The following is a 20,363-nucleotide window of genomic DNA, read 5'->3' as shown; positions in this document are numbered from 1 at the left end:
GGCTTGCTACGATTTCCGATCTACAACTTTGTAACCGTAATCTTTCCCTTTTAATTCATTCTTGTTTCTTTATTGCTTTTATTATTCCTCTATTTAGTTATCATGTCTTATGTTATTAGATTAGCAATTGATAGTGTAGTATCCCGAGCCATGCATAGCTAATTCCTTTAATATGTTAGGACTAGGGAAATCGTGGTAGCAATATGTTAGGATCGACATGATTAGATTAGTTTTGCGACAAGAATTGTATTAAGCAATATAATTGTGATTAGGTTGAATGAATGCATGCAAGAGACCGATTAATTAGTTACCCCCGACCTAGATCGAAAGATTGGAAGGGAAGGCTTGCTTAATTATAATAGGTGATACCTAACTAGGGTGAAAGCTAAATTAGGGAGACCCTAGGGCGATTAGAGACCGAAAGGGTATAATCGTAGGTTTAAGGACCGAAAGGTGACGACCTCGCTCTTCTTATCAATAATTCAATTGACTCAGTTGACCCGATAGTGTAGTTGCCACGGTAGACCGATTCCTACCATATTTTCTCTCTTATTACTCTGCTCTTATTTTCTCGTACTCTTTCTCTCTTTGCTTTAGATTAGTTTTAGATTAATTACAATAAATCAACCCCGTTACTCATAGACTAAAATTAGACAGATAAATCTCATTTTGCCTCCCTGTGGAGATCGACCCTACTTACCGCTAGCTTCCGTTAGTTGTACTTAGGTTTATTTTTGATATTGCGACGACAGGTATCAAATTTTGGCGCCGTTGTTGGGAGGCAACATAGTTTTATCTGTTTTTTTTTTTAGTTTATTTCTTGTCTCGGGGAACTTCCGTTCCTTGAGACTGTTTATGTCTTCCGTTCTCGCATTTCCGCAGATGAGAACGAAAGCTTTGGTGCTTATATAGACAGGTTGGAGGAGTTTCTCGAACCAAGACGAGGAATTCTTTCGGGACTCCAAATATGCCAGTCTATCATCAAGGGAATGAATGTCCCTACGCGAGCATACCTCGAGGCTAAAGGTAAGGGGGATTTTGATGGACTCCCCACAAAAGAGGTATTAGAATTTTTTGATTGGTTTGATGCTGAAACTGTTAAACCCAATTTCTCTCTTCATGTTGACTCAGACGTGGGGTTGGGTGAGACTTTAGAGACCAATCTAGAGGATTCCATAATTTTTTACGGAGACATAGAGGAGACTTCTAGCATGGTTGACAATCCCTTCTATAGGGAAAATCTAGAACCCCTTTATGATTCTTTCACAGACTGTGAGGACGACTGGGAGGGTCTCTTTGAGAACTTCCCTACTGACGAGTCTAGCGCTAGGGGGAGTGAGGAGACAATTTTTTACTGTCTTGAGATTAAATGGGATAGTTACGATGATATAGTAGATGAACCTATTATAGAGGACCCAATTGACCCAATTGCCTTTACCGTCCCTTGCATCTGGGATGAATACCCACCTTCCCCTTTAGAAGACCAGATTCCTCCGCCTCACCTTTTCTACCCGTCTGAGCATCTGAATTCTACTTGCGTTATTTTCGAGTCCAATGCTCCTGAGCTTTTTCCACTTGCGGTTAAGTCCAGCGTTTATATTCCGCCCTTAGCTGGAGGGAGGAATAATTTTGTGGATATTTTTAGGAGCTGTCATAGGAAATTTGTTAGACTTAAATGTTATTACATTTTAATTTCCTATGCTGTCACTGTTTTATTGTGCTACTTACAGTTTTGTGTAGCACATGCGCAGTTATTTGATCGGTTGCTGCACGCTTTGAGTTGTTTTGATTGTGCGCATTCTTTCCCGCTGCTGTTTTGTCGCTGGCTGATGCGACAAGGGCTCGATCGAGCGGTGAAGCTTCCCCTTCTGCTCGATCGAGCGCCCTAATTCCCTCCCATGTCTGGCCTTGTTTGGGGAGATCTGTGGTACGCGCGTTCTTGTAAGTTTCTAACTCCCTCTCTTTAGTTTGCATTTCTTTTCCTTTACTTTGTACAATGGGGACATTGTACAGTTTGGTTTGGGGAGGTTATGCATCCATATCTTGTCTGCATATTGTTTTACTGCATTTCCGTTATCACGTTTCGTTTCCGTATGCATTGTTTATTTAAAAAAAAAAAAAAAAAACAATTCACGTTTATTTTTGCATATAGTTGAGTCGGATTGGAGTATTACCGATGATGATATTGCACTATAAATCAAATTTTTGCTATGCCTTGCGCTTTTCACAAACTGTTTAGTAAAATCAAGCGATTTCTCGAATTTTGTCTTGGAAATTAAATTGTATTATTAGACTTGACTCGTAATTTTGGTAACCTATTCATATTTTCTAAGTTTTAGAGCCTATAATTGGTGACATTTATGACCGGTTTATCTAGGATTGAGAGTAGTTACTCCCCACATTTCATTGTATCGCATGTATATGAGTTTTGATTTCTTTTTGCCTGCACGCATGGGTTTGTGGTCGGTATTACGTGTTTTGAGAACTATTGCATATTCCCCTTTCTCATTTTATCCCATTAACTCCACATTAGCCAAATCTGCCAGTTGCCCTGAAACTACAACCTATATTTAGCCTACCTTTGCTGAGCTAGTTAGTAGTTTTGTGGAATATATTGTTATCTATCGGATTTTGGCTCGTATATCTTATTTTGGAGTGTGTATTAATGAGAAAAGAGAAAGAAAAGAAAAAAATCAGCCTATGAAAAGACGAAAAAAACCGTGTATAAAGAAAAAAAAAGGAAAAAATGGCTGAAAAATATTTTATACCTCTCGTGCTTATTTATACTTTACGAGGTACATTTATTATGGATTCTTGTGTTGTATATGCCAAATTATAAGGAATTGAGTTATTTATATGATTGGAAGAGCGGGATGTATTTTATTATGGTCTTGGTTAGGTTCTAGCTCGGCTATTTTACCTTCACATTTCCATATTTGTTTTGCCTCTTCTTACCAATTGAGCCTCACATATCCATATTATGCAATTGTTCGGCACATGATAGTCCTTGAACGGTGGTTTTGCGTGTGTACGGTGACTGAATCATTACTCATGTTAGTTAGCGTTACATGTTGTGTTGGTCGCAGTCTAGGTGAGAGTCTGCATTTTCGTCTTTCTCTACACACATATTCTTACTTACCATTTGCTTTGTTGAGAGAAGAGTGAACCGGGAGAGTCCATTATTTATGAGTCGTGCAAGGTCGAAAGTACATTTTATTTCCAAGATATGCATAAATTTCGTTCGCTTCGTTTTGAGCCGTAGTAGCTAAATTGCGCATTAAAATGGTTTAGTATTGACTTGTAGCTAGCTCTGAGATTTACTCCTTTCCCTTAGGTCCTTATTAGTTGCATATAATTTGCTTGGGGACAAGTAAAGGTTTGGTTTGGGTATATTTAATGCGTGTATTTTATATAAGGTTTTTACCTCATTTTTACACGCATTTCTGTATTATTTATGTAGCTTCTGGCTACAAATACCCCCGAATATTCTACTTTGGTTCGTTTTACGTAAATTGCAGGAATAAACCAAAGAGGAGCTAAATCGAGCCTTAATTCGTCCCATTTGCATGCATTTACGGAGAACGAGGAGTTGAGTCGGAGCTTGGAAACTACCAGTTTGAGGTGCGCATAGAAGAAAGATAGCTAGGCGAGCAAAGGAAGAACTTCAAATTACTAGTGCCTAATTTGAAGAGCTATATCTCCAGTTATACAACAGATATTCAGGTGATTCCAATTGGAGAAGAAATCTTGTCCTCTTAGGTTTCCAACGCCGCCTGAATCGCCCTGTTTTCCCAAGTAACGAAGAAATTGTAGCCGTTTGAAGTTCAGTGCGCGAAGGAGGAATTGTGTGTTGAAAAGTACTCGATCGAGTAGATTTATGTTCGATCGAGTCCTTTTTCTACTCGATCGAGTAGATTCAATTTAAGGTTTACTCGATCGAGTAGATTTTCTACTCGATTGAGTGCTTTAAGCTTAATTTTACTTGATCGAGTGATTTAAAGTTACTCGATCGAGTGGTTTTGATGTTACGCAGGATTAATTAACCCGTATTGGGCTTAATTTCGGGATAGACTTTTGTTTTCCTATTTAAAGCTTTCATAATTAGGTTAAGGGGGAGATCTTATCATACATCTCTTAGTTTACATCTCAACACTTGGCTACGATTATTGGGGATTCGGATTTGGCTTGCTACGATTTCCGATCTACAACTTTGTAACCGTAATCTTTCCCTTTTAATTCATTCTTGTTTCTTTATTTCTTTTATTATTCCTCTATTTAGTTATCATGTCTTATGTTATTAGATTAGCAATTGCTAGTGTAGTATCCCGAGCCTTTAATATGTTAGGATTAGGGAAACCGTGGTAGCAATATGTTAGGATAGACATGATTAGATTAGTTTTGCGACAAGAATTGTATTAAGCAATATAATTGTGATTAGGTTGAATGAATGCATGTAGGAGACCGATTAATTAGTTACCCCCGACCTAGATCGAAAGATTGGAAGGGAAGGCTTGCTTAATTACAATAGGTGATACCTAACTAGGGCGAAAGCTAAATTAGGAGACCCTAGGGCGATTAGAGACCGAAAGGGTATAATCGTAGGTTTAAGGACCGAAAGGTGACGACCTCGCTCTTCTTATCAATAATTTAATCGACTCAGTTGACCCGATAGTGTAGTTGCCACGGTAGACCGATTCCTATCAACACATAAACATACAATCACCAACTAATACCAACAATACTCCCAAAACCCCCAAATTACCCAATTAGGGTTTAAACCAAAGTTAACAAAACAACATAAAAAATGTACTCGGATCTTACCCACAATACGACGGTCTCAACGGTATAAAGAACTCTGAAATCCGACGACTCTAGCCCCTTGGATTTGATAGCCATGCGAGAGAAGGATCTTACGTTGTTTGATTTTCACTTCTAAAGGTTTTAGAATAAGTAAAGAGGTAAAAGAATACTGACGGAAAGGTTTATATAATCTTTTCACGCGTTGCTATCAAACTCGGCAAAACCCGTATAAACCAACTTACTCCATCGAGTAACTGAGGTACTCGATCGAGTACCGCCTACTAGATCGAGTTTCCCTTACTCGATCGAGTATCAATCAGGCATAACCCACTCCAGAACGCAAGACTAACTTACTCGATAAAGTACCCAACAGCTCATAAATCTGAGCTATTATAGTGATGAGGATGATAACGCTTGGTTGACAAGCCGGACTGCATCAAGCCTCTTACTCCAACAATTTCGGCTATGTTCTATGGATGCTTTGATTTATGGGTGTTGATGTGCGGGAAGCCCGGCTAGAACCTCCTCCTCATCTGCAATCATTTGTTTAATCCACTCTTTGTTGTTGATTAAAGTTGGGTTAAATGCCATCATCTTTTTTGAATTTTGAGTGATGGGGATGATGTTTTTTTAAAGTTGGTTTATTTATCAACTAGATCAATAACGTACTATTTATATTCGTATTCAATATTCCTATTAATTTTTTCATATTTAATTTTCTGTTTAATTAATTAATATGAGAAAGAAAACCGATATTCATTAATTAGAGAAAGAAAAATACATAACAATAATTAATTAATCATAATTATAATCATCGTGTAATGTCCCCGCTATTGAGTTAAATATCAGAAGTTCAACATGGAGATTATTAGGAGGCACTTGTTCTGCCTCCCATGAACGAGGCATGGTGTTAATATCATACCGATATGTTCTTAATAGATTAATGTCCCGATCGGTCGTAATCCATAGATATTGTGCTTGTAACCCATCATCCGTATAATAATTGTGTTTTCCAGTGCCATAATCCTCGTATCTTGCCTGGACTTTTCTCGCTTGACGAAAAGAGTCCAGCTTCTTCCCAAAACCTTCAAACTTGATCATTGCGTAACCAAGAAAACCACAATCATTAGCCCAAGCTGGGTGGACCTTTTAACGTTTGTATAACCATCTTGACGAAGCATATCTCTCATCCACGTTAAACTTTTCGAAGAACCCTTACCATTGTATTCATCTTTGATTGGAATGTGGTGTATAATACACGTAATAAGATGGACATAGCGGGTGTTTGATTGTGATTCAGCGGTTGTAGAAGACGATAACATGATGATCGAGGTATAAAATGTTTAATTAAATTATATGTGATAATTAATTACTCGATTAATTGGTGCTTGCGGTTAATTCAATTATGAATTATTACATATTTATAGGTGTGGACGCGGGCCCACGGGGGCGCTTGGGAAACAAGCGTTTGCATTTGGGGAGTCGCCACCAATTTATTGTGGAAAATTGGAAACCGTTCGAATACCTCGTGCCATGTCAAGACACAAAGTAGTGACATGAACACCAAGAACTCGTTACCCTTAGCATTCTATGTCTAGAATGACTCTCGTGGATGCCAATGAACACGGATGTTCACAGAGATCTGGAGTAAGGCGTGAGGGTACGTATTAGGAAGCTCTTTTGATCGAACACCTAATCCCGCCAGCCTCGATAGCGGCTTCTACTAATGATTAGGGAAATTATCTATACTCGATATATTGTCGATTATATACATGCAATGCAACATCCAACGTTTTAATCCTAACATGTGAAGAATTAGACTAAGTCGGTTAAAACGTAATTTAACATGCAATTGGGTCGAAGTAGGAATTAGGTTGATTACATGTGAGAGCATACAAACAATACGATAAAAGAAATACAATAAAAATACAATAAAGAAAATTACAATACTTACATTGGATTTATTGATTTATGTCGAAAATACGTTTAAAACGGATAATTTGAGAAAGAATAAATAAATAAATTAACGAACAGGAATTAGGGTGATAATACGAGTAATCGTTAATTAAATACGTAACTAAATAAACTAGGTCAAGGCAACACGGGAGTTCAGGGACAGAAATCAACTAGAAACAGGCGCAGCAGTTGCTGCGTCCGTTCCTTGGCTAAGTTCTGGCTGTGAAGCCGGAATTGCAAATTGTTAAAATTCGTTGGTGATTTTAATGATTGATTATGAATAATTGACTTGGAGGGAAGTGATTTATGACATTATTCACATGTGATTGAGTCATAAAAGCAATAAAACATGGAAGGAACCGATTAGAACTAATATTTACAAGATTATAAGGATTAATTAACAAATTAGCAAACTAAACAAATTAATTAGACTAAACAAGTTATTAATGATGAATTAATGATGGTGACGATGAACAACAGATGAAAAAATATATCAACGACGAATTCCAGAGACTCAATATAGATGAATCGAACCTCCAAAACCCGAATTTGATTTTAATGACGAAAACCCGCAAATATGAATTACATGGGATTTAAGTCGGGATTTAAAAGATGTATTAATGAAATGTCAGATTATTATGCTTAAGTTATTATGTCAAAGAAACAACGAACGATTGAAAACAAAAGAAAAACGAACAAATTAACAAAAGACGAAGGAAGAAGAAAGGAAGCATGAACTGCGGCAGCCTCACGAAGAGGCGCAGCAGGTGTTGCGTTCGTTCGAAGAGGCGCAGCAGTTGCTGCGTCCTTTCTCGACGATTGTCCTCTGATAATCCGTAAAAAAAGTGTTTAAACACGGTTTTAGAAATCGGTTTTAAGAGTACTTTCGACATAAATCTTACAATAATGATACAAAAAATAAAGAACAATAATTAAAAGAAGGATTATACACCCTCAGACTTACATGTTTGACGAAACGAGATGAACTAAGTATACGTTTAGTGATGCTCGACTCGAATGTAGACGAAAGTGCCCTCGTTAGAGGAAATTAAACAGATTGATTAAGTTGATTATTGTGGAGTTGGTCAAATTGGTAGGTCATACAAAACGAGGCTGGTACTCAGAAAGATCCGAGCTTACGTGGTCGAATGTTCAAGCACGTAGACGCCAAAAAGTAAGAACGTGGTCTAGAATGCAAAGGGAGAAAAGGAGGGCGGATACTCGCGTGAGAAATATATGAGACCGAAGGTCTCTATTTATACTAATAACACGGAGGAAGTTAGGGTTTTCGGAGAAACTTTGGAAGTGAATCTCAAAAAGATATGAAAAGATACGAAAAAATACGCAGAAAAGGACTTGGGAAGAGGCGCAGCAGGCACTGCGTCTCTTGGAAGAGCCGCAGCACCTGCTGCGTCCTTTCCCAAGTGGTTTCCTCTTGCGGAAGAAAGATTTCCATGTTTTGGTTTCCTCCCAATATCTTGTTTCCTCAAGTCCTTTCCCAAAAAATACCCAAGTCCTTTCCCAAGTGGTTTCCTCCCAATATCTTGTTTTCCTTAATATTTTGAGTGAATATTACGGGAAATTATTTGCCAAAGATTAAAGGATTGCAAAATGTGGAATAGAAATATCCGAAACATTCCAGAACATTCTGACTCGGTTTTAGAAAATGAAGACGGTTTTTTCTTGACCTGGACTCCAAATGTACTCTAATTAATGTCAAAACGACCGTATCGGCGTGTAGATGAAAATTAAGAGGTAGACACAAGTGTTTGAGCGATCACTTGACGATAAACATACGAACTGTCACATATCGTTCCGTATACCAAACATGCGGCCCAATCATCACCGGGTGGTTTGCGGGAGGTGCAGAGATGAGGTATCTACAGAGCCCCCACTTTGACTGAGGCTTGGACAAGGCAAAAGTCAAAGTATAGCCATCAGGTCAATCGAAGATTACAACCTGACGACTATGGCGACGCGAGGCGGCTCAAGGGGTCTGAGCCAAGGACCTGTCGTCGGGAACATTTTAGAGTCTGTCGACTTCCGAGGAGGGTCGTTTAAAGTCCATTAGACTACGTAAGGAGGCTCGCCAGCCATAAGAAGAGACCATACCTGAAATTCCTTGAAACTCCAGGGGAAACGCGATATTGGGAGAAGACAGCGGGACATAGTCTGGAACTGCTGAGAGAAATCTGCTTGTAGTCAGCTTCAAACAAACTTCGGAATAGCTCGGGGTCGATGTTGATCTCCATGTCTCGAGAGGGAATGTCTATCCGTGAACTCTCGCTGAGGGAACATAATCGGGAACTGATCTCCATGTTTCGAGAGGGAATGTCTATCCGTGTACTATCGCTGGGGGAACATAATAAAGGCATGTCGAAACACCTGTCAAATAAGAACCGCTCGTTGTGACAAGCTAGGTCTTGGCAGAACATGGCAAAAGTTTTCTGTTGGCTTGGGAATACGGATCCGGGCGAAGAATATACGTCTAACGGACCAAATATGTGATACGGCATCGAGGAAGAGGCGCGCCAAAGATGGGCCCACAAAATAACGAACTTATAACGAATCTTCGAAAATTCCTATGGAGGGAAACTCAAAAAGAGGCGCAGAAAGAGCTGCATCTTTTCCTGAGCGCGGCAATTCTGCTTAAAAACCCGATGAAACAGAGGGGTTTGTTTCATAATTTCGAAACATAAACTCTTAATTTTTCTCTCAAATTCCAACCATTTCCATCAAAATTTGATCCAAAAGCTTGAATTTGCCATGACTAATCGAGGTATGTGTATCAATCTTGCATTTATCTTCCGTATTTGACCAAATGAAAGCGACAAAATTAGGGTTTTCGACCCTAATTAGTCAAAAATTTGGGGCTCTTCCCCCAAATGATTTTGCCTTGAGAAATTGACTTTGTAAATGGCTAATTGGTAGTATAAGGATCATAAACATGTATTTGTTTCGAATTTTCATTGAGTTTTGAGCGTTTGAGTGAAATTGAGACGGTTTCACAGCTAAACCGTAAATCGCTTCGAAATATGCCTTAGGATTGTCCATTTGTGATGAAACTTGGTATTCGGAATCCTTGCATGATGGTTAAACTTCCTAACATCTCGGAATTTTGATTTGTGACGGCTTTTTCAGGACACTTTCTAGGGCATAATCGCCGTTATAACAAAATGCTGTCGAAATTCCGACTCGAACCCATGACTATGCTCCAACTTAGGCTTGACCTGACCGAAATTACCACATGAGTGGACGGGTTTGTGGGAAAATTGCCAAAGATGGCGAGAAAAGAGCGATTTCGGAGATCCGAAAACTCGAAAATCCCCTAATTAAGGCTTGTCGTCACTTGACGCGGCCTAAATTTACTTTAATTTTGCAGGTGACGAGGCTTCTACATCTGGGAGAGATCCCATGGACGTGGACACTGCTGTTCTCAGGTGCTTGAGGAGGCGTTAGAGGAGGCTTTTACTGCTGCGATGACGTCTGCCGAGGATGAGGTCTTTGAGGAGGAGGTTGTTGAGGAGGAGGAGGCCCCGAGATGGGCCAACGTTGGACGGGGTGGTCGCCAGCTGAGGGGAACACTGCGTGGCCGAGACTCGGGACAAGAGGGCACCGCTTTGGTCTCATGGAGGGTCACCTGTCCCACAGGACGGTGAAGAGCTTGGTAAATCGAATTCACTGCTCTTAATTCATCTTCTTTCATTTCTGTTTGTCATTCCTTTTCTTCTTTATTTGAGCTAAAGATAGCTTTTGTTTCAAATCAACATAGGAGGTCGGGAACATCAGATCGTTCTCGGGTTATACGACTGCGATGGGGTGCTACGAGAGGCTGTCGGCTGAGGAGCGAGCCATGATCGAGCGAGGAGCGTTCGGTGCTTTGGTACAGGCTTGGAGTGATATCGCGAGGTGGAAGCTTCGGGCTAACCTCAGTCTCGTCCGAGCTTTCTTGGATCGATTCTAGGACACGACCTCCACGTTTCACATGCCTTTTGGCGAGGTGGGGGTCACGTTATAGGACTACAACATGATTTCTGGTCTGCCGTGTGGGACTAAGGTGGTGGAGTGGCCGGAGACAGCCATGAGGGTTGACTCGGCTGAGGCTAAGAGGTTGATCGGCTGGAACTTGGCGCCGAAGGCGGCTGCGGTACCTGGTTCGGTTCCCAGTTCTTACGTTCGGGACTACTTTGCGGGGAAGACCCCGGCGTTGGTGGTGATCGAGGGGAGGGAGATGGCTCCTCCTCCCTGTACTGCAGAGCAGCGGGTCCGTTTGTGGCTCTGGTGGTTTCTGTCTTCGATCTATCTCGGAGACAAGGGAGAGAGGCTTTTGACGAAGCTCCTTCCCTTTCTTTCTGACCTGAGCTCCCTAGGCCATTGGGACTGGGTCACTGCTGGTTTTGCAGTCCTCATCCGCTTCATGAGGGCCATGGTTCGTCCGGAGTTGATGGAGAAGGGGACTTCTCCTGCTGCTGTAGGCCCTGGACTGCTGTTGGAGGTATGAACCTTCACTTCATTTCATGAGAGATCCTTTCCTTTTCTGTCGAATCACGAAAGATCGTTGTTGACTTATCTCGTTTTACAGGCATGGGTGTACTCCTATTTTCCGGGCCTCACGCCAAGAGGAAGGAGCCGTTGGAGAAGGCCTATCCCGTTGTGAGGGATTGGGTGATGTGTCGCACGCGGAGCCGACGTTCCTTCCACGACGTCTGTCGGTGGGAGGTGAACGCTCTTCAGCTGGACGGGGTGAGTATTTTACCTTGAATTGTTTGTCTCTCTTCTTTTACTTTTAGAACTGATCATAAGAATGACCCTTCATTCGCTTTTATAGTGGGTGCCCAGGCCTTGGGAGGAGTACGCTGGCGTTCCTCCCTTCGTGGCTGAGGTCCTTCGACCTAGGAGCTCGAGCCGGTTGCTGCTGAGGACGTCGATAGGTCCTGTGTGGTACTTGGGTGAGCACTTGGCTCGTCAGTGCTCTCGGGATGTCTTGACGGTTCCCATCGATCCTCCTCGGACAATGTTTAGGAGCCTTCGAGGCCGAGAGGGAGGCCGACCCGGTCAAGGCGCGTCGGTTGCAACGCCCTCCTTCTTCCTGGTGAGGACTACTCGACGTTCCTCTACGGGAGGTTGGCGTACTGGCCGGTTGTGGTAAGTGCTTTATCCTCTTTTATTTTTGATTATTTGAGAACACGATGAATGATCATCGGTTAATGGGAATCACCTGACTTTGCAGGATGTCGAGGCGGCGGGCATCGAGCCCCCAGAGTACCCCGAGACCCTTGAGTATACTGACGCGACGGGGATGATGACGATCTCCGAGCTACGTGACTTTGACGTGGCGGTGAGAGATGCTGGCTTGGACGAGTGGCAGCATCTGATTCGGAGGGTGAGTCTCCTAACTTGTATAATTTTGTGTAAGAACACATTTGCTCGAGTTTATCCAATCATTTGATATTTTCCCTTTTGAAATGCAGGTTGCGCCATCCCGGTTCGTGGCTTTGTGGAGGGTAGCCAACCGGCTGCGGGCGACTGCCGTCGAGGCACTTACTAGCGGCCGAGGACGTCAGGTATGAACCTTCCGTTTACTTCATTTTCGAATTTTTCTTTCCTTATGTTTGAAATGATTGACATGAGCCAATTCTTCTTGCTTGCAGAGGGAGCGCGAGCTGGAGCGAGAGCTTGCCCAGTCCCGGGAGGAGTTAGCTCGCCTGCTGAGAGAGCTCGAGGATCGAGACGCCGAGGTTGCTGCTCTCGAGGCGAGAGTTGCTGAGCTTGACGGCGACCAGCAGTAGCTCTTTTGTTGTTTCTTGTTTTTTTGCTGTATTTTTGTACATTTTGTACATTTTTAGGACCCACATTTTGGACATTTGGCTTTGTTTTGGGGCTCGAGCCCCCAGTTTGGTGTACATGTACTCTCTTGATTGTATATATGATGGCCTTAGTGCCTTTGCTGCTGGGTTGCTTTGTTTGTACCTGCAGGTTAGCTTTGAAAAGGTTTGGTAGATGACGATTTGCGCCGTCATGCTGCCGAAATTTACATAGAAATCACATAGAACATACATTTGTACACATGGCCTAAATTAGCGCGAAACCAATGACTCGGAAACACAAAAAATGCAAAAATTTTGCCGGAAATGACCAGACGGTAGGGAGGGTTACCCCCGAAAAAAGAAAAAAAATAGAAACCTATAAGTTTGAAGGTTAATGCGGAATGGGAGTGAAATGATTCCCCTAAAAGAAAAATGAAAAAGAAATGTATAATTTTGAAAATGAATAAATTAAATTGGTGAAATGATTCCCCAAAAAAGAAAAATAAAAAGAAATGCATAAGTGTGCTAAAAATGACGAAAATGTCGATATCGCCTCGAAATGCGTGCCCGTGAAATTAGGAAACACGAAATATGGCAACTTGACATATTTACCAAAATAATAACCCGTATGAATAGGAAATTATTCGTTGAGGAATTTAGGAAAGATCCAACGCGGAAAATCACAAAGAAGATCGAGGAAGAGGCGCAAGAAGAGTCCGCGTCCCTTTCAAGAGGCGCAAAGAAGTCTTTGCCTGTTCCCAAAGGCGTCCGTCCTGACGGATTTTAGGAAACAGTTTTTAGTATAAATAGAGACGTCGAGGGAGGTTTTATTCACATAATTCTTCCGTATCTCTTCGTCTTATTACATAAAGCTCTCAAAATAAGCATACATCATGAATACTCTCGAAATTCGTCTAAAAGAATGGACAAATGAATTCTCTAATGTGGAGAAACACGACATGGGTGTTTATAATTTGGGATCGCTTTTGAGCTTGAAGCTGATCAAGGTAGTCAAACCATTCTTAGATTCTTGTCTTGATTATTGGGACCCGAATTATCACGTATTTGCCTTCCCCGGAAGCGACATTTGCCCATTTCCCGAAGAAATTGCTGCGATTGGTGGTTGGGACCCGGAACATTTGCCTGTTATTCCCTTCACTTCTCAAGGGTATAAGAACAAGTTTAGAGACTTGCTTGGGTTGGCAAGAGCTGATGTTGACCGTCTTGTGACTTCTAAAGGAGTGCGAATGTTGGACTTCATTGATCAATTCATCAATAGGGCAGATCCCACCATCTCTTATGTTGCGAGGCGAAGGGCATTCGGATTTTGCCTATTACATGTATATGTCCTTCAATGGCATGTTGATGAGGATATGAGAGGCGACCCCTGTCTCTTGAGCTTGATTGAGCAAATGGAGCTGCGTAGGAGCCCAGTTTGTCTGTGCTTAGGAGAGATCCTATTGGGTTTAGATAACAGGAAAGCCAATCGCGACCTACCCTATTTGAGAAGTCCCATTATATTGCAGGTAAGAGAACCCTTTTCTTTTTTTCTTTTCGTTTTTTTTTTCATTTTTTTTCGTTTTTTTTTTTTTAATAACAATACCTGCTTTTGGTAGGTCTGACTTATGGAGCATGTTCGATTGATCGGGCCCCCAGTTAATGTTCCTGCTTATCATGCTCGCTCAATTGCAATGAGGACCAGGCTTTACATGTTGGACTTCACTCGAGTTTGCAATTACTGGGAAAACAAATTGAAGAGTGATGATGGTCCCTTGATTAGATGGATCGTACCATGGTGGCATCTCAAATCTGTCACTGGGGTATCATCCTTGGATCCTACCCGATCTGTTCGCATTCCCGGCTTGGAGTTTATGATTTGCATCTTTCCGGAGAGGTTGATGAGGCAGGTTGTATTGAAGCAGATGATCCCGAAGCTTGACACTATCCCGCAGACTGCCGTGGTGCTTACTACTGAGAGTCGAAGAGAATGGGCTATCAAATGAGCTCAGAGGAACATTTGGTTCTTGAATTCTTCTGTTAGTGCTCTATGGGTGTCGGATTCCTATCTGCGGTGGAGAAAAGCTACTACTCTGGAGGAGTGTGAGAGATTAAAGAAGCGCGAGCCTATTGACTACAAGGTTCGCGAGGTGGAGAAGGCGAAGGAGATGCATCTGACTGAGGGAGAGGAAGAAGCCGGATTTCGAGTTGTTCATCATTCGAAGAAACCAAAGACTTCTCATGTCGTCGAGATGGTGGTTGACAAGAATGACAAAGCAAGACCATGAGAGAGACCGTTGGTGATTAGGTCGGAAGTGGCGCAAGAGCGTCCGGCTCGAGGTCGGGACAAGAAATATGATAGAAATGACAAAGGCAAGGGGAAAATGGAAGAGTAGCCTAAGTCTTTATTATTTATTATTATTATTATTATTATTATTATTGTAATAAGAAGGTAGGGTTTTTAGAATCCTAGCCATTATTTTTATTATGTAACGTACTATTATTATTAAAGAAAAGAAATAAAAAAAGTTGATTGGTTATGAAACCGTTATGATTTTCTATGATTATTCTTGTCGAATTTCAAATGCAATTGCAAATGTCCTTCTATTTACATTCAAGACAATTAAATGGGCTGTATCCCGTGAAGGATTGCCTACGTATTCATTTAAAAAATGAAATCAAACCCTTGCGCGTAGTTCGAGTAAATGTAAAAGAATAATTGTTCTAAGCAAGAGCTTGTAATGAACTTAGAAAATAAGCATGAGCTTTACTTAGTCCTAAAATGCAATTTAGTTTATTTGATGATATGAAAATGACAAATCGCCAAAGTGCAAGAGAAAGATGACATTAGCTTAATTCAGCTTGGCCAAGGGCCGTTTATTTCGTGCCACAAGAGCGACACGTGAGGTTACGCGAGGCGCGTTTTTGCTCCTATTCTAGGCATAGTAACGTTTCAGTTGGTCGAGGTTGGTCGGGTTGGCAAATTCGTTCCCATTTAAGTCTGTGATCCTAACCGCACCCCCTGGAAGTATGGACTTGACTAGGAATGGCCCGGCCCAATTGGGTTTGAATTTTCCTCGTGGATCGACAGGTAAAAGAGCCCTAATTGATTTGAGGACCAAGTCTCCTTCTTTAATGTTCCTTGGCTTAACCCTTTTGTTGAAGGCTCGTTTGATACGTGCCTGATATGTTTGCACATTGTGTAATGCATGTAACCTTCGTTCATCCAGGAGGATGAGTTCTTCATATCTATCCCTTTTCCACTCGGCTTCTGGGATTTGACTTTCGAGTAAAATACACAAGGATGGTATTTCTAGCTCGACTGGTTGTACAGCCTCCATGCCGTAGGTCAAATAGAAAGGGGTGGCCCCAGTGGGCATTCTAACAGACGTACGGTAGCCCCATAAAGCAAAGGGTATCTTGCTTGGCCAATCTCTATAGTTGTCAATCATTTTCTTGAGAATCGTGACAACATTTTTGTTTGCTGCTTCTACCGCGCCATTTGTTTGTGGTCTATATGGTGAGGAGTGGTGATGCTTAATTTTATACTTGGCTAGCAATTGTTCAGTCTCGGCTTGGAAATGTGATCCATTATCACTGATTATCTCATGTGGGTAACCATATCGACAGATAATGTTGCTTTATATGAACTTTGCCACGTTCTTGGCTGTAAGACTGGTGTAGAAAGCCGCTTCTTCCCACTTGGTGAAATAATCGATTGCTACTAGGATGAAACAGTGACCTCCTGTTCCGGCTGGAGTGATCTTGCCGATGATGTCAATTCCCCAAGCAGAAAATGGCTAGGGAGATGTCATGGTGTAAAGCAATGAACGAGGGACATGTTGCACATTCCCGAAGATTTGGCAATTATGGCAATGTCTTACATATTTGATGCAATCAGATTCCATCGTGGTCCAATAATACCCTAAACGTGTGATTTTCTTTGCCATCATGGGTCCACTCATGTGAGGGCCACATTCTCCATCATGGACTTCTTCCATCACTTTCCGTGCCTGTGAAAGATCAAGACAACGTAGGATTACACCAAGAGGTGTTCTTTTGTATAGTTCTCCTTGCATGAGAACGTATTGGGAAGCTAGCAAGCGGATAGCGTGTTGTCCCCTCTTGACCATTTCTGGTGGGTAGGTGTCATTGAGCTTGAAGTTTAGGATTGCTTGGAACCAAGGTTCCTCTGTAATTTCCTCTTCATCGGTGATTTGGTGCACATAAGCTGGCTCTGATCATCATTCGATGCATAAAGGCATTTCTACCATGCTATCCGGCATATTAATCAAAGATGAAAGTTTTGCAAGAGCATCTGCAAATTGATTTTCTTCTCCAGGTAGATGTAAGTAGATCACTTGATCGAAGAATTGGGCTACTTGGTCTATTCTGGCTTGACAAGGTGCCAAGCTTTCGCTTCGTATTTTCCAAGATCCCATAATTTAATTGATGATTAAAGATGAATCCCCATGTACTCGAAGATTTTTGATGGCTAAACTTATTGCCGCTTGCAATCCAATGAGACAGGCTTCGTATTCTGCAGCTTTATTTGTCACCTCGATGTCGAGTTTGACAGAGATTGGTGTATGCTCGCCTTTAGGAGAAATGAGCAACACTCCTATTCCACATCCTCTTAAATTCGATGCCCCATCAAAATAGAGGTCCCAAAAGTCTACATCCGTTTGGAGTATATCCTCATCCGGAAACGACCAGGTGTCTATCGTTTGTGTATCATTGATGGGATTTTCTGCGAAGAATTCGGCAACGGCGCGCCCCTTTATAACTTTCAGAGGTACATACTTGAGGTCGAACTCTGAGAGCATCAAAGTCCATCTTGCTAAACGTCCATTGAGAACGGGTTTCTCGAAGAGGTATTTGACAGGGTCCATTTTGGAGAATATTTTGACGGAGTTGCTAAGAATGTAATGGCGTAGCTTTTTCATTGCCCACACAAGAGCGAGGCATGTCTTCTCGAGTGGTGTGTATTTGAACTCGTACTCCAAGAACTTCTTACTAAGGTAGTAGATAGCTCTTTCTTCTTTTCCTACAGTTTAAGCTAGCATGGCGCCCATGGCCGTTTTAGTTACCGTGAGATATAAACCAAGAGGTTGATCTCGTTGAGGTGGCATGAGCACTGGTGGCTTGGCTAGTATTTCCTTGATTCGGTCGAAAGCCTTCTGATAGTCATCATCCCACATGGTGTGATCTGTTTTCTTTAACTTCTTGAAGATAGGTTCGCAGATCATGGTGAGTTTCGATATGAATAGACTTATGTATTGCACCTTGCCTAGGAATCCTCTAACTTCTTTCTCTATTTGAGGTTACGACATTTCGATTAGAGCTTTGATCTTGGAAGGGTCTATTTTCATACCTCGTTGGCTAACAACGTATCCCAGGAGTTTGCCAGATGTCACTCCGAATGCGCATTTCTGAGGGTTGAGCCTCATGATGTACTTCCGTAGCCTTGAGAATAATTTACGAAGTTTCGCAATGTGTCCCTCTCTTTCCTTGGACTTGACAATCATGTCATCTACGTATACCTCAACTTCTTTATGCATCATGTCATGTAAGAGCATAGTTACGGTGCGTTGGTATGTAGCTCCGGCGTTGATTAACCCAAATGGCATAACCGTGTAGCAATAAGTTCCCCATTGAGTGACGACGGCGGGCTTATGCATGTATTCTAAGGCCATCTTGATCTGGTTATATCCTGCGTATCCATCCATGAAGGATAGTAACGCGTGATTTGCCGTATTATCCACCAACATGTCGATATGTGGTAGAGGAAAGTCATCCTTGGGACTTGCTTTGATTAAGCCTCTAAAGGAAACACAAACACGGATTCTCCCATCCTTTTTGATGCAATCAGATTCCATCGTGGTCTAATATTACCCTAAACGTGTGATTTTCTTTGCCATCATGGGTCCACTCATGTCAGGGCCACATTCTCCATCATGGACTTCTTCCATCACTTTCCGTGCCTGTGAATGATCAAGACAATGTAGCATTACACCAAGAGGTGTTCTTTTGTATAGTTCTCCTTGCATGAGAACGTATTGGGAAGCTAGCAAGCGGATAGCGTGTTGTCCCCTCTTGTCCATTTCTGGTGGGTAGGTGCCATTGAGCTTGAAGTTTAGGATTGCTTGGAACCAAGGTTCCTCTGTAATTTCCTCTTAATCGGTGATTTGGTGCACATAAGCAGGCTCTGATCATCATTCGATGCATAAAGGCATTTCTACCATGCGATCCGGCATATTAATCAAAGATGAAAGTTTTGCAAGAGCATCTGCAAATTGATTTTCTTCTCGAGGTAGATGTAGGTTGATCACTTGATCGAAGAATTGGGCTACTTGGTCTATTCTGGCTTGATAAGGTGCCAAGCTTTCGCTTCGTATTTTCCAAGATCCCGTAATTTGATTCATGATTAAAGATGAATCCCCATGTACTCGAAGATTTTTGATGCCTAAACTTACTGCCGCTTGCAATCCAATGAGACAGCCTTCGTATTCTGCAGCTTTATTTGTCACCTCGAAGTCGAGTTTGACAGAGATTGGTGTATGCTCGCCTTCAGGAGAAATGAGCAACACTCCTATTCCACATCCTCTTAAATTCGATGCCCCATCAAAATAGAGGTCCCAGAAGTCTACATCCGTTTGGAGTATATCCTCATCCGGAAACGACCAGGTGTCTATCGTTTGTGTATCATTGATGGGATTTTCCGAGAAGAATTCGGCAATGGCATGCCCCTTTATAACTTTCAGAGGTACATACTTGAGATCGAACTCTGAGAGCATCAAAGTCCATCTTGCTAAACGTCCATTGAGAACGGGTTTCTCGAAGAGGTATTTGACAGGGTCCATTTTGGAGAATATTTTGACGGAGTTGCTAAGAATGTAATGGCGTAGCTTCTTCGTTGCCCACACAAGAGCGAGGCATGTCTTCTCGAGTGGTGTGTATTTGAACTCGTACTCCAAGAACTTCTTACTAAGGTAGTAGATAACTCTTTCTTCTTTTCCTATAGTTTGAGCTAGCATGGCGCCCATGGCCGTTTTAGTTACCATGAGATATAAACCAAGAGGTTGATCTCCTTGAGGTGGCATGAGTACTGGTGGCTTGGCTAGTATTTCCTTGATTCGGTCGAAAGCCTTCTGACAGTCATCATCCCACATGGTGTGATCTGTTTTCTTTAACTTCTTGAAGATAGGTTCGCTGATCATGGTGAGTTTTGATATGAATCGACTTATGTATTGCACCTTGCCTAGGAATCCTCTAACTTCTTTCTCTGTTTGAGGTTGCGACATTTCGATTAGAGCTTTGATCTTGGAAGGGTCTATTTCTATACCTCGTTGGCTAACAACGTATCCCAGGAGTTTGCCAGATGTCACTCCGAATGCGCATTTCTAAGGGTTGAGCCTCATGATGTACTTCCGTAGCCTTGAGAAGAATTTGCGAAGTTTCGCAATGTGTCCCTCTCTTTCCTTGGACTTGACAATCATGTCATCTACGTATACCTCAACTTCTTTATGAATCATGTCATGTAAGAGCGTGGTTACGGTGCGTTGGTATGTAGCTCCGGCGTTGATTAACCCAAATGGCATAACCGTGTAGCAATAAGTTCCGCATTGAGTGACGAAGGCGGTCTTATGCATGTCTTCTAAGGCCATCTTGATCTGGTTATATCCTGCGTATCCATCCATGAAGGATAGTAACGCGCGATCTGCCGTATTATCCACCAATATGTCGATATGTGGTAGAGGAAAGTCATCCTTGGGACTCGCTTTGTTTAAGTCTCTAAAGTCA

Source organism: Silene latifolia, unplaced genomic scaffold (assembly GCF_048544455.1).
Source record: "Silene latifolia isolate original U9 population unplaced genomic scaffold, ASM4854445v1 scaffold_156, whole genome shotgun sequence".
Classification (NCBI taxonomy): domain Eukaryota; kingdom Viridiplantae; phylum Streptophyta; class Magnoliopsida; order Caryophyllales; family Caryophyllaceae; genus Silene; species Silene latifolia.
This window is presented reverse-complemented; position numbering follows the sequence as displayed.